The 12,872-nt window shown below is 37.9% G+C and overlaps 2 protein-coding genes across 12 annotated transcripts in view; one reads left to right on the top strand and one right to left on the bottom strand.

The window, feature by feature from the left end:
• The window catches only part of LOC110836706 (uncharacterized), a 38,127-nt gene that overhangs the window by 12,777 nt on the left and 12,478 nt on the right, over positions 1-12,872 (bottom strand). For 2 of the 3 annotated variants that reach the window (XR_015536812.1, XR_015536813.1), the window contains exon 1: positions 88-3,583. The gene's annotated coding sequence lies outside the window, so the exon portion shown is untranslated. Of the gene's footprint in view, positions 1-87; positions 3,584-6,788; positions 6,960-8,891; positions 8,977-9,793; positions 9,851-10,203; positions 10,366-11,377; positions 11,529-11,940; positions 12,036-12,368; positions 12,447-12,872 lie in introns of those variants that run through there. The other variant, XR_015536816.1, reaches the window with a different exon arrangement.
• Positions 1-12,872, top strand: part of LOC147872755 (cAMP-dependent protein kinase catalytic subunit gamma-like) — a 41,526-nt gene that overhangs the window by 28,241 nt on the left and 413 nt on the right. The gene's annotated exons all lie outside the window — the stretch shown is intronic.

The raw sequence follows: 12,872 nt of genomic DNA, 5'->3' as shown, positions 1-12,872 counted from the left end.
CACCTTTTCTAAAAGTAATAGAACATCAAAAATTAAACCTTATTCTCATGCAACACAAACTAAAATGTTGCAAATTTTTGTACTGACCTTGAAAGTGTCATCAGTCTCGTGAGACTGTGTGCCCGGTAACCGAGGGTGAGCATCCACGTCAAACTGGTCTTCATCATCATCGACAATGTTGTCATCGAGAAGCAGGAAGTACAGAAGAAGTACCGCCTTTGCCCTGATATCAGCCCACGTGGTGTTCTGTAGTACAAATCACAAGCTTTAATGGTATAGTACAGTGTGCTTAGTGCAGACTGAAGGCTGGCAAGGCAGACATGAGAGCACCTCAGTTTAGAAGACCTTCCAATCGTCAAGAGAGTATGTACAAGTCATCAAATGAGTGCTAATATAAATTGTGGTGCTCTCTAAGAGTTCTGCAATGTCACATTTACTGGGAGGGAAGTTTCAAGTTGTCTGGTCATCCACTGAGAGGTTTCTTCTGAAATTCTGACCTTCCTGCAAGTTTTGCAGTTTCTTCCTAAGTCTCTTAATGTAATTCTACTGTGTAACTAATGACAGTGTTTCCAGAATTATTGCACATGAGATGTTTCATTAGGAGTCATTCCCAGAGGGGCACAGGGCCTGGGTAAAGCAGTCTATGTGGGTCCATTCCATAACATCAGTATCTGTAAGTTATACTTAAACTGTGCATGTCCTCTTGTCTCTATCCTATGATTACAATTAAACCAATATGCTTTGTGTTTGTGCTTAATTTATTCAGCATGAAATATATCATGCTTCATAATGTCAAAATGTGGGGTTCTGAACACTCACCCCACCCTATGGATAGCCCGCTGCTGGGAATTAAACACATAAACCCAAGAAAATTTCAGACAGCTGGACTCTGACCAAAACATGAATGAGTTGTACTTCAACCCACACACTTTCCTCTTATATTTCTTGTCACCTCTTGAATTGATTGTCATGTGAATATGAGCCAGCAGCATTACCACAGTGCTTTCAGACTAAAAGTTTCACCAATAGATGTAACATTGCTCTATGAATTCCATGTCTGAACTTAGAAAACCACACAGTCTAGATCAGAAATAGGACAGTCTGGTTGAGACAACAGGATACCCAGTATGCGTATCATTTGGTCATGGGAATTAACAGATGGTGAACTTCGTCCAACTGAATGTTGCACCAGAAATGTCCCCAGTAGCTGCTGATTATTTTAATATTTACATCAGACAAAATCAGCAGGAACTTCATAGTGCATCTGAGATTCAGGAATATTAACAAGAAAATAAGTCTGCATTTTTTTTTATTATTTAGTGTTCTGTCTTACGACAGGTCCATTGCTCTGCCCAAAAAGAGCTCTCCAGTTTTCCCTATTCTTGGCTTCTCGTTTTAATTCCTGGAAACTTTATCTTCTTTCCTTGTTTAAGATCGTCGGTTAGCTGTATCAATCTTTTTCTAGTCCTCTCTTTCCTTCAACCTGGCCTTCGGTGATATCACTCAGTAATCCATTCCTTCTCATAATATGTCCCAGCCAGTTAGCTTTCCTTCGTGTAATCGCCTGCAGAATGTTTCTTTGCTCGTTGACTCTCCTCAATACTTCTTCGTTGGTCACTCGATCCGTCCACCTGATCTTCTCTATTCTTCTCCAACACCACATTTCAAAACTCTCCAGGTATTTCTGTTCCTTCTTCCTGAGTGTCCAAGTCTCTGCTCCATACAGTGCGACACTCCATACGTAACACTTCACTAGTTTCTTCTTCATCTCCAATCCCAACTTGCTAGTGAGAAGTATCCTCTTCTTGACGAAAGCTGCCTTGGCCATGGCTATCCTTGCTTTTACTTCCTTGGTGCATAGGGCGTCCATCGTGATTATGCTTCCCAAGTACTTGAAATGCTCCACATTCTCCAGCTGTTGGTTTTCAACTACAACGTTCAATGGTTCTGCTCTCGGTGCTATCCTCATTACCTTTGATTTTTCAATGTTGATTTCCATTCCATACTCTCTACCTGTTTCCACTAACTTGTCCATCATGTTCTGTAATTCCTCCTCTTCCTTCGCCAATACTACTAAGTCGTCTGCATACTTTACAGTCGTTATCACTCTTCCTCCAATTTTAAAGTCTCCTGTTCCCTCCAGAGCTTCCTTGGCAAGCCATCCCCCGTACAGGTTAAAAAGAATTGGTGATAAGCAGCATCCCTGTCTTACACCTCTACCTATCTCAACACTGTTGGTGTCTCCTGAGTCCAGTCTCACTTTGACTTTTTGCTGCATGTACAGGTTTTCGATTAGTCTTCTATCTCTCCAATCAATTCCAATTCTCTGTAGGATCCTCATTAATTTCTTCCATTTTACTCGATTGAAAGCCTTCTTCCAGTCGATGAAGCAGGCACATACTTCTTCCTTGACATCGAGAACTCTCTCTGAAATTATTCTCATAACTCCGATGGCATCTCTGGTTCCTCTTCCTCTCCTGAATCCAAATTGGTCGTCTCCCATCACTTCCTCTATCTTCTTTTCTAGTCTTTTAGTCAGTATTCTAGTCATAAGTCTGCATTATAGAACAAAAATTAAATTTCTTTATATTCAGAATTCATTCCATTTTATCCAAGTGGTAGCCATATGTTATTATTTTTATTCTGTCTAATACTTCATTTAGATCCCGGTATCCTAACACAAGGGATTTGGATTTTGTTTTTCTACATGCAAAGTATATCATTATATGAAATTTTTAGTTGCACATATAACCAAAGCAGTGCATTTACCAGATGTTTGTTGAGTACAAAATTTAAATTGTGAAATTCTTTGTTGTTCAGTCTGTTAATACAAACTAGACATGGAAAAGTTTCTTCTTAAACATTAAGTTTTTCACAAATTCATTACTAAAAATAATGTCTCATTTCATGTTATCCTTAATTAAGAATGCAATGTAACTGCTCTTTACTTTGTTCTGCAAACAACTGTTCAAAAAAGTTCACCATGTCACTGTATATCACTCCAGAAACTATCTTACTAGCTCCAGATTTACAAGTAATTACCAACTTAAGGCTTAAATTAGACTTGTACTTTTCATAAAATGTTTCTTTCCATTATAATTAAAATTTACAGTCTTAAACATAACACAATACATGAATTTAACTTCCCTTCATACTATATGCCTGTAAGATAGATCTGGAGATTTATTTGTCACTGAGCATCTTTCCCTATTCTGAAAATGATGTTAGCTGCAACACAAGAGGCAGTGATGGGTGAATTAATTTCAGACATTCATAATTTGGAATGTTACCACATCTCTGTGCCACAAACTTTTCCCATGAAAGGTCAAATTTGTCTGGCTGGAATTTTGCTGTCTGTTAAATCCTTTGTTTGTTTTGTTTCCTTTACAGTTGGAATTTTTAATTGTCCCAATTTCTTGTAAACAAAACATTGCAGTATTTCAAAATTATAGGACAAAAATATTTATCTCAAGGATTAAACAACTTGTCAATGAAAACATTTTGTTCCCAGTGAATACATAACCTTTTAAAACTCACTGGTAACTACTGGGTCTCCAATTTATGAGGTTACGGTCGTGCTTACATTGCGTTATCGGCTGCTGCTATTGACGTAGGCGGGACTTGTACCCGTGAGTCACGGGCGAGTCAGTTTCGGTGCCGCTAGTAACAGCGAACTACGAATATTTCTCGTCACTAATACATGTTATTACATTAATTGTTTTTACCTTAAATCACAAAAAGAAAATATTCGACAAGTTCCCAAGAAGAGCTTCGTCGAGTATTTTGAAACATGTCAACGAGATGTGAAAGTGCTTGCAAGCACAAGGAAGTCACTTTGAACATCTTTTGTGATTTAAGGTAAAAACAATTAATGTAATAACATGTATTAGTGACGAGAAATATTCGTAGTTCGCTGTTACTAGCGGCACCGAAACTGACTCGCCCGTGACTCAAGCGTACAAGTCCCGCCTACGTCAACAGCAGCGGCCGATAATGCAATGTAAGCACGACCGTAACCTCATAAATTGGAGACCCGGTATATGCACCTTCTGCTTTACCAATCTATAACTCTGTATTTTTCCCACAGACTGTATTTAAGTGATACATATGATTTTCAGCATAAAAAGTGATTATTTCCCTAAACAGTAATCACTATTCATCTTTGTAAACAGAAAGTGTTATTTTTACCCTGTAGTAAGAAATGAATTTTTAAATACTACTTTAAAAAAATTCACCTTCAAAGGTTTAAAATGGTATAGCACATCTGAAGATAATGTTAAACAATACTTACAGTAATATCTGTACTTACTTCATGAATAATAGTCAGATAAGGTTAGAATTTCATACACAATATATCTGGAGTGTAGGGGAAATATAATGAACCAACACACATGCACTGGAAAAAAAGTATATAAGACTTTCCTGTACATCACAATGGATGAGGATAAGAATAAAATATGTTGTAAACCTCCACACAATGAGAACCACATTATCGTTGCATCTGACAACCAATTAATTACACACAAAACAGAAAATTTTATTTAAATAAAGGACATTAGCTTTTACAAAATGCTAAAATACTCATATTCTGTAGTATATATTATGAATATGCAACCAGAGACTCAAATATTCCCTTCAGAAAGTCAGACCAGCTGATTTTGGTGCAAAATCTTGTAACCAGAACATGATTAGTTAACTGCAAAGAAGATATCATATGGACCATGAACAACTGTTTTACAAGCACTTTAAGCTAGGAACAATATGATTAAACAGCCATATAAGCAATTTACTTTTTAACAAGAATCAGAAAATCACTGTCAGACCAATAATTGTGATGGCATGCTTATTTATATCTCTTGCAAATTACTGTGTACGCATATATATAATTAACATATGCATTTGGTTCAACTACAACTGGTAAATATGATTACAAAACAAAAATGTAAATTATTTGGTTGTAATAGGAACAACACAGATACCAAGGGGGATATATTCATTTAGTACTCTGAAGTCACACTTTGATCATCATACTGAATGAAATACTATAGATTCAATTTACATTTAGATGGAACACAAGTAAAATTCATATTAAATTATTCATTTGCAATACTTTACCAAGACGCAAACAAATAGAAGACCTGGATTAAAAAGGGAGTCCATACATCCATGTTCTCTATAAAATATTTCAACCATTAGAAACTGCATCTAATATACAGTGATTAATAAAAGCCAATTAGCACCTAATAATTGATTTTGTCTTATATGTAAAAGCAGTTCTATCTCTGACATTTTGTAAGATGTAAACAAAAAGTATTGTCCTTGTAAGAAATGATTCAGAGAAAGAAAGAACATATATATATATATATTTTTGTGATAACACAACATCAAAGGAGCCCATAATAAGACATGCATACTTAATTGGGGAACAAAATATTTTGAATCGAATTGTCTTCACAGACATAAATTTGCGATTCCACATAAAAATATATGTACGAGGTGCGATCGGAAAGTTTCAAGACTGTGTCAATAGAGGGCGAACCGGATGTAGTACGAGCTTCTGCCGCTAGGGGGTGCGGCCTACATTCATAGTGAATCAGTGTGCCAGCCGGCATCATCGAATTAGCATTTGTTTCTTAGTTACGGGCGTTTTGGTAGTGCATTACACCGACCCTCCTGCGATTTCGGAATGGCGTGTGCATCAAATTTTGCCAAAGACTCACCAAAACGGCTACGGAAACCTATGAAATGCTAAAGCAAGCATTTGGGGAGTCCGCAATGAGTCATGCACAAACTTTTGTGTGGCATTCACGTTTTAAAAATGGCCGAACCTCTGTCGATGATGACGAGCGTTCTGGACGACCATCTTCGAGCACAACGCCCGAAAATGTTACGAAGATTCGGCAGGCCATTCACGAAGATCGACGTCGTACCATCAACGACTTGTGCGATATTGTTGGGATAGGCTATGGGACCTGTCAGCTGATTCTAAAGGAAGAACTCCACATGCGATGCATCCTGTCTGAGGACCAGAAGCAGAATCGACTTCTCGTTTGTCAGGAGCTCAAAGATCTTGCAAGAACCGACCCCAACTTCCTTTCTAAGCTTCGTGTGACTTCTTCCTCTTCCCAAAGATGAAAATTCAGCTAAAGGGAAGGAGACTTGAGACGATAGAAGAGATTCAGGCAGAATCGCAGATGGTGCTTGACAGGCTGACAAAGAAAGATTTCCAGGGATGCTTCCAGGCTTGGCAGCGGCGCTGGGATCGTTGTGTTCACTCCCAGGGGAACTACTTCGAGGGTGATGGATGAATTTAATACCTGAGATAAGTGTACGGGTTTTTATACGCGCAGTCTTGAAACTTTCCGATCGCACCTCGTAAAGTGTACTCTTCTTGCACTTTGAATGCAATCTTATTTTCTCCCACTTTGTTGGCCTCTTGGTTTATTTGCTAACACATTTCCAGATCACTGATTTTATCGCCATAATTAAAAGTTCTGATTCACACACTAAATGATAGCATGCTTCTTTTAAATTTAATTCCAAGCACAGTAAATGGTACCTCAAGTTAACCATAAAACTTTATTTATGGACTTACGCACCGAGGACAGAAAGGCAACATAAAAGCAATGTCATATATATAATGCAGATGAAAGTTGTTATTAAAAATATTCTTCTTTTTCCTGTTTGACTGAAATAGTACATTTCCCTGATGTTGCATTTTCCCTCTGCATTTAAACATAATTAAATCCACATTGATGATTCGGTGTTGAAATTCTATCCACACTCACATCCAGGAATTACAAGATTCCATCACATACATCCCAGGTATCATATTTGACTGGGAGACGACTTTGGCTCACTTACTGTCCCTTCTTAGTTTAAAAAATTCTCTCACAAGCACCAGTGCTTTCTCAGTCATACACTTCAGTCTGAGGGAATAGTAATAATTTCCTCGCGATCTGTGGACAAACAACAGGTCAAATAATTATAATCACTTTAACCTTTGGGAGATATTATATTAACATGTCTATTTTGATAGTAAGAAGGACCAGAAATATATTGTTTTGTAACTGACGAGAAAAGAAACTCTGAAGGCTGACTTACAGATTGTTATAGCCAAAGCTAACCTCAATTACCCATATCAGAGGAATAAAGGCTGCTAAGAAAATGCTTTGTGAGTTGTATGAAAAGCTATCCCTCAACATATTTCTTATATTAATCACCTAAAATATATGCAATTCTTTATGCAGATGTCATATCATGTCATATGAAGAATTGGAATCAGTATTTGATACATTTGGCAAGCATCACATGCAAATTCTGCTAGGAGATTTCAATGCAAAAATTGGGAGGGAGGATATCTTCAAACCCACAATAGGCAGGGAGAGTCTCCATGCACTTAGTAATGATAACGGTGTTAGAGCAGTAACCTTCGCTACGTCAAAAGATTTAATGTAAAAAGTATAAAATTTCCACACCGTGATGTTCATAAATACACTTGGACTTCTCCAGATGGCAGAACACACAATCAAATAGATCATGTTTTAGTAGATAATAGAAGGCAGACAAATTTAATTGAAAAGAGGTCTTTCAGAGGAGCAGATTGTGACACTGATCATTATCTGGTGGTAGCAAAAGTGAGGGAGCAGCTTTCAGTAAGTAGATGAACTAAGCAAAATTTTGACACAGAAAGATTTGATTTGAAAGAATTAAGTGAGGGAGAGGCAAAGGAAAAATATCAAGTTGAAATTTCAAATAGGTTTCAAATTTTAGAGACAAATGAAGATAATGAAAGTGTGGACATCAACAGGGAGTGGGAAAATGTCAGAAACTGCATCAAAATTTCAGTCAAAGAGAAACTAGGATACTATAGGAGAAAGCACAATAAACCATGGTTTAAAGAAGAATGTTCCAAATTAGTAGATCGACGGAAGCAAACAAAATTTCAATGGTTGCAGGACCCAAACAAAACAAATGCGGATAATCTATGTAACATGAGACGTGAAGCTAGTAGAACCTTTAGAATAAGAAAAGGGAACACCTGAAGGGCAAAATTGTTGAACTTGAGACAAATAATAAGGAAAAAAATATCAGAGACCTGTACAGAGGCATTAATAACTTTAAGAAAGGATATCAACCCCAGACCAATTTGGTGAAGGATGATAATGGCAATTTGCTTGCAGATCCAATAAAAATTGTGAATAGGTGGAAAAATTTCTTTAGCGAGCTCTTAAATGTTCATGAGACTGGTGATATTAGACAGATTAAAATACATACAGCTGAACTGTTAGTGCCAGAACCTAGCTTAAATGAAGTTGAACTAGCCATTGGGAAGTTGAAAAGTTATAAATATCCAGGAATTGATCAGATTCCAGCAGAATTAATTAAAGCAGGTGGCAAAGGGTTACATATGAGAATCCATAAGCTTATTCAGTTAATTTGGGATAAGGAAGAGATGCCACAACAATGGAAGGAATCCATAAGAAGGGGGACAAGACTGAGTGTGGTAATGACCGAGGAATTTCTAAAATTCAGACCAAGTTAGGTTTTACAGATTATGTGGTGCTCTGACAAAATGGAATTTGCATTGAAGCATTTTTGGATGCAGGTACTCAGATCAGACATGCGTGTTCTGTACGACGGTATTGTAACATTCTATAGAAGTTCCGTATTAAAATTCTGATTTATCTGCAGTTTTCTGTTGAATCTCCATACAAAATTTGTTTGAATTCTACTCTATCCAAACTTCAATGCGGGTGGCATTACAAACTAGAAGACTGACATCAACACGGACCGAGTTCCACTGTCTGGGCACATCTGATATTTTGCAAGTGTTGGGGAACTGGTTGTAAGCAGGTCGCTTAGTTCTGAAATTAAATAAGATATCTCACCTGGTCCTTGATTGGTGGATTCAGGGATGCAGTCAGGTGAGGAAGCCAATGGGACACTTAACTCCTGCGCTGTCGGATACTCAATCTGTTGACACGAACACAGGAATCAGTTGCTTGTAGTAGTTTGTTCAACATTCGCCCTTTTTAGTGATTCTTTGCAGCAAAACCCAAGTTCGAGGCAACTGTTTTTGCAGTTAGCATTACGCACTCAACAGAACTGCCCCTTTGCACCATTTCAGACGCAATCAGACTTCGATGCCACCTGCTGTTAAGTCGCGCGACTAGAGTCATTTCCAACCTGGAGGCCATTTCACCCTTGTCAGTATGAAAGATGATTTACCGACGAACTCATCAACCCAGAGTTGCTTCAGTGCGAACATTGCCTAAATACTTAACAATGATCACAAGCGAATTTCAAATCAGAAAATGGAGCAGAAGACAAAAAGGGAACACGTGGGGTAAAACGGCTGTTTTATGGTCATTTTAGCTCCATTTGTTTTTTCTTGTTTACGACAATACGTAATATAACTTCGGGTAAGCTGCTCGACATTTGATGAGTACAGCGCGCCATGATTGGAGTAGGTTCCAGGTTGCCAGATACGACCGAGATGTTGGTCTTAATTTATTAATCTAACATTTTTAATATTGTTGTGACATTCAAGCGACACAGCAAAAGAACACTTTCTTGCAGAGCCTGAAAATGGTAAATATTGTCAGAGCCTACGACTGCTTCTCTAATAATTAATTATTTTCTTGCGTGTGTTGAAAGATGAGTTATAAAATATCATTTATCATGTGAGGCAAAAATAGAGAGGATTTTTCTTAACTTTGTAACTTGCAATGCGTAAATTGTGTACAATGAGGTACTGAGAAACTAATGTAGGTTAAGTGTTAACACTTACTGTGGTTGCACGCTCCAGGGAGGTCTCTTCCAAGGATGGCGACACAAATGAGAAGTTCTGCAATAGAAATTAGAAAAGTCACAGTTAAGCAAAATTCTTTTGTGTTGGAACGTCTTTACTGCGGCATTTGTAAGATCAGAAAAATGCGTATTTGCAAAGAAGTTGATAAAATCGTATCTTCACTGTAGAACAGAGAGTAAGCCCATGGAAATAAAAATTCTCTCTGTCAAACCAGAGTTACGGTGCACAAATATCGGCCAAGGCCTAATAATGACATCAGAATTATTACTGACTCTAACACCTCGAAGGGAACGTGACCCTCAGCCTCCAACACGTGTTCTAAGAGGGCCAGAAATTAGCCTTGTTCTGATGCGACACGCAATAAAAGTAGGAAAATTACGTGTTCTCACCTTGAAAGGGTCGTCGCTCCTGCGAGACCGAGTGCCCGCTGACCGAGGGTCAGACGCCACACCGAACTGGTTTTCATCGACATCATCGGCGCTGATGATGTCGAGATGTGGGAGGAAGGGTGGTGATACCTTCTTCCCTCTCAGTTCAACCCAGTCGATGGTCTGTAGACAAAACACAAGCATAACAGAGTGAAGAATTATGGCGGAGCCGACAAGAGAGCACCTCAGTTTGTTATAATTGCAGGGATTACAAAATTAAGTCTTCTGCATTGATATAAATTGTTGATTTCTTTTTAAGTGTTTTGTAACGTCGCATTTACTGGGAGGAAAGTTTTAAGATGTCTAGTCGTGTCCATAAGATTTGTACATGAAAGAAATTTCAGATCAGGTATCGTGAAACTTTTATATTACGGTTTGTTCTGGGATTACAATCAATTTTCTTTGCGTTGTCAGTCTCTTGGGCCCTCAATATGTCACTGAGCTCAAAATATTTCGTACATCGCAATGTCGATGCAAGAGGCCCTGGGCAATTTCCCTATGCAAAGGATGGCCTCATGCTGGGAATGTAGACCGCAATTTTTAATTATTTACTGAAGTTTTGAAACAGTAGCAACTTCTAGAAACATTGAAACTGCACTTTGCTTCCTTAGAAATACATTAGAGTCCCGATTGTCTGACCTTCTGTTATTAGATATTCAATTTTATTGGATTTGCTCCATTTTGTAATCGGCTGACTCTGGGTGTACTGGAATGAGTCGCACTTCCTGATCGCATTTTGTGCACTACATCTGTATTTTTCTATTTCCTTCGATAACACGAGCGGAGATCTACTTTAGTTTCTTAACTGAAGTTACCAATTTCTCATAAAGAAGCGATTTCTTTCATTAAATGTCAAGCGAAAAGAGAAAGTAGTTTATTTTTCCCGCAGAACAAAACTTAAAGTCTTACAAAGACTAGATAAATGTGAAACTATGGAACAAGTGGCAGAAGAACATGGCGTCAGCAGCGTTACCCTCGTCTTTTTTGTTTGACATCTCAATTATCCGATCGCCCTTTGATCCCGTGTAGATTGAATAATCGGGACTTTGCTTTCTTACGTCCAGGAAGAAGACAGTTCAGACTGAAAAGTTTCTGTACAATATTTTATGGTAACAGATTTGGGAAGAGAACTTACATCGTAGAATGGATGGGTCTTGATTTCCTCTGCTCCCCTCGCTCCACCGTCCAAGCGCAGTCACAGGTCCCTCATCACCAACCTTGCTATGAGGTACGATGCACATGGTGAGAAAAAAGGCGGGAAGACGGGGTCTTGAGTCAAAATTTTACTGTTAAAGAGAATCGAAATAGTAAATCTGCCCTTACAAAGTACATCTACATTCCCTGTTATTATTTCTTTGTTCCTGTCAGTTTTCCTGTAAAAGAGATAATTAATCTAAGTCACCGAAATACGTTTTGCAGGTTCATCTATAATAACATTTTGAGATGTTTAACTTTGTTTTCTGTTTCCTTCCCTGTCCCTCACATTTAATTTAATTCCTGTACAATCTTTTGTTTAATATTTTCTCTTTGTCATTGGGTAGTTTTCTGTCTGAATTTTGGTTTCTTCCATGAAGTTGATTCTCCGCGAACTTCACTGGCATTAAAACGGATAACAACTGGTCCTCTGTTAGGGTCAAACTAATCTGTGTAGGAGTTTGTTGAAAATAAACATTGCTCTTCGCAAATAAGGAGACTCACGTAAACAATGTCTGAATGTTGCTCCTTTCTTCAAAGGGCCTGGTGTAGGACAACATCTCGTACACGACAATTCCCATACTCCACCAATCAGCTGCCTGCAACAATTCAAATTAGGACAAGAGCTTTAATCAGTCACTCCCATTTCTTTGCATCCTCCAGAAACAGAAAAAATGGATTCTGCTTCCTGTAATATACGCTCGGTAACTGATGCATATATTATGTAATTATAAGCAGCTGATATATACATAAATGTGTTACTCTTTAATGTTACTTTTTCTCTGTGAGATATGAGAAATATTTGCCTCATTATTGAATCTATATTTGTTGTAAATGACCTTCAGATTATTCCACTGAGATGATGTATTTGTCTCAGTTACACGAAAGTACAAAATAAGTATTTTCACATCTTCATGGAAGAAAAAACATACCATGTCGTGTCCTATCCTCCGGATTACTTCCGGGGCCATATATTCTGGAGTACCGCTGCAGGAGTACGTTCTTTTGTCCTGTTGATAAAAACAAGATTTTAAATAAGTTACGTGTGACAGGAAATGAGACACAGAAACATTTCCCTAACTGTGGTACAAGAAAGAAAACTTTGAGGATTGCTAACACCCAAGGATGCACTTCAGACCCAGTTCTGTTCATCTTCTGACGTCATAACATGTTTCTGCAACGTAATGCGTGTTGGCGTCTTTTTCATGGTCTTCCATGTTCTTACTTTCCAAAAACTTTCAACTAGATGTTTAATGTTTTGCAAGTGGATAAGATACTTAATGGTGGAAGTATTTGTGGAGTTTTAAACAGCAAATTACAGACAACAGGCAATGCTGTAGGTAATAAATTCTGCGCTTGTTAGTTGACACCCTCAGAATCTGAGAACTTGCGATGTCCCTGTTAAATGTAAGTACAAGAGAAGTACTCTCTGATTA

The sequence above is a fragment of the Zootermopsis nevadensis genome, unplaced genomic scaffold (genome assembly GCF_977971745.1).
Source record: "Zootermopsis nevadensis isolate Lab colony 2312 unplaced genomic scaffold, Znev_1.0 Znev_ptg000024l, whole genome shotgun sequence".
In the NCBI taxonomy this organism is placed as follows: Eukaryota; Metazoa; Arthropoda; class Insecta; order Blattodea; family Termopsidae; genus Zootermopsis; species Zootermopsis nevadensis.
Note: the sequence above shows the minus strand (reverse complement) of the source record. Positions and strands in the feature narration are given on the sequence as shown.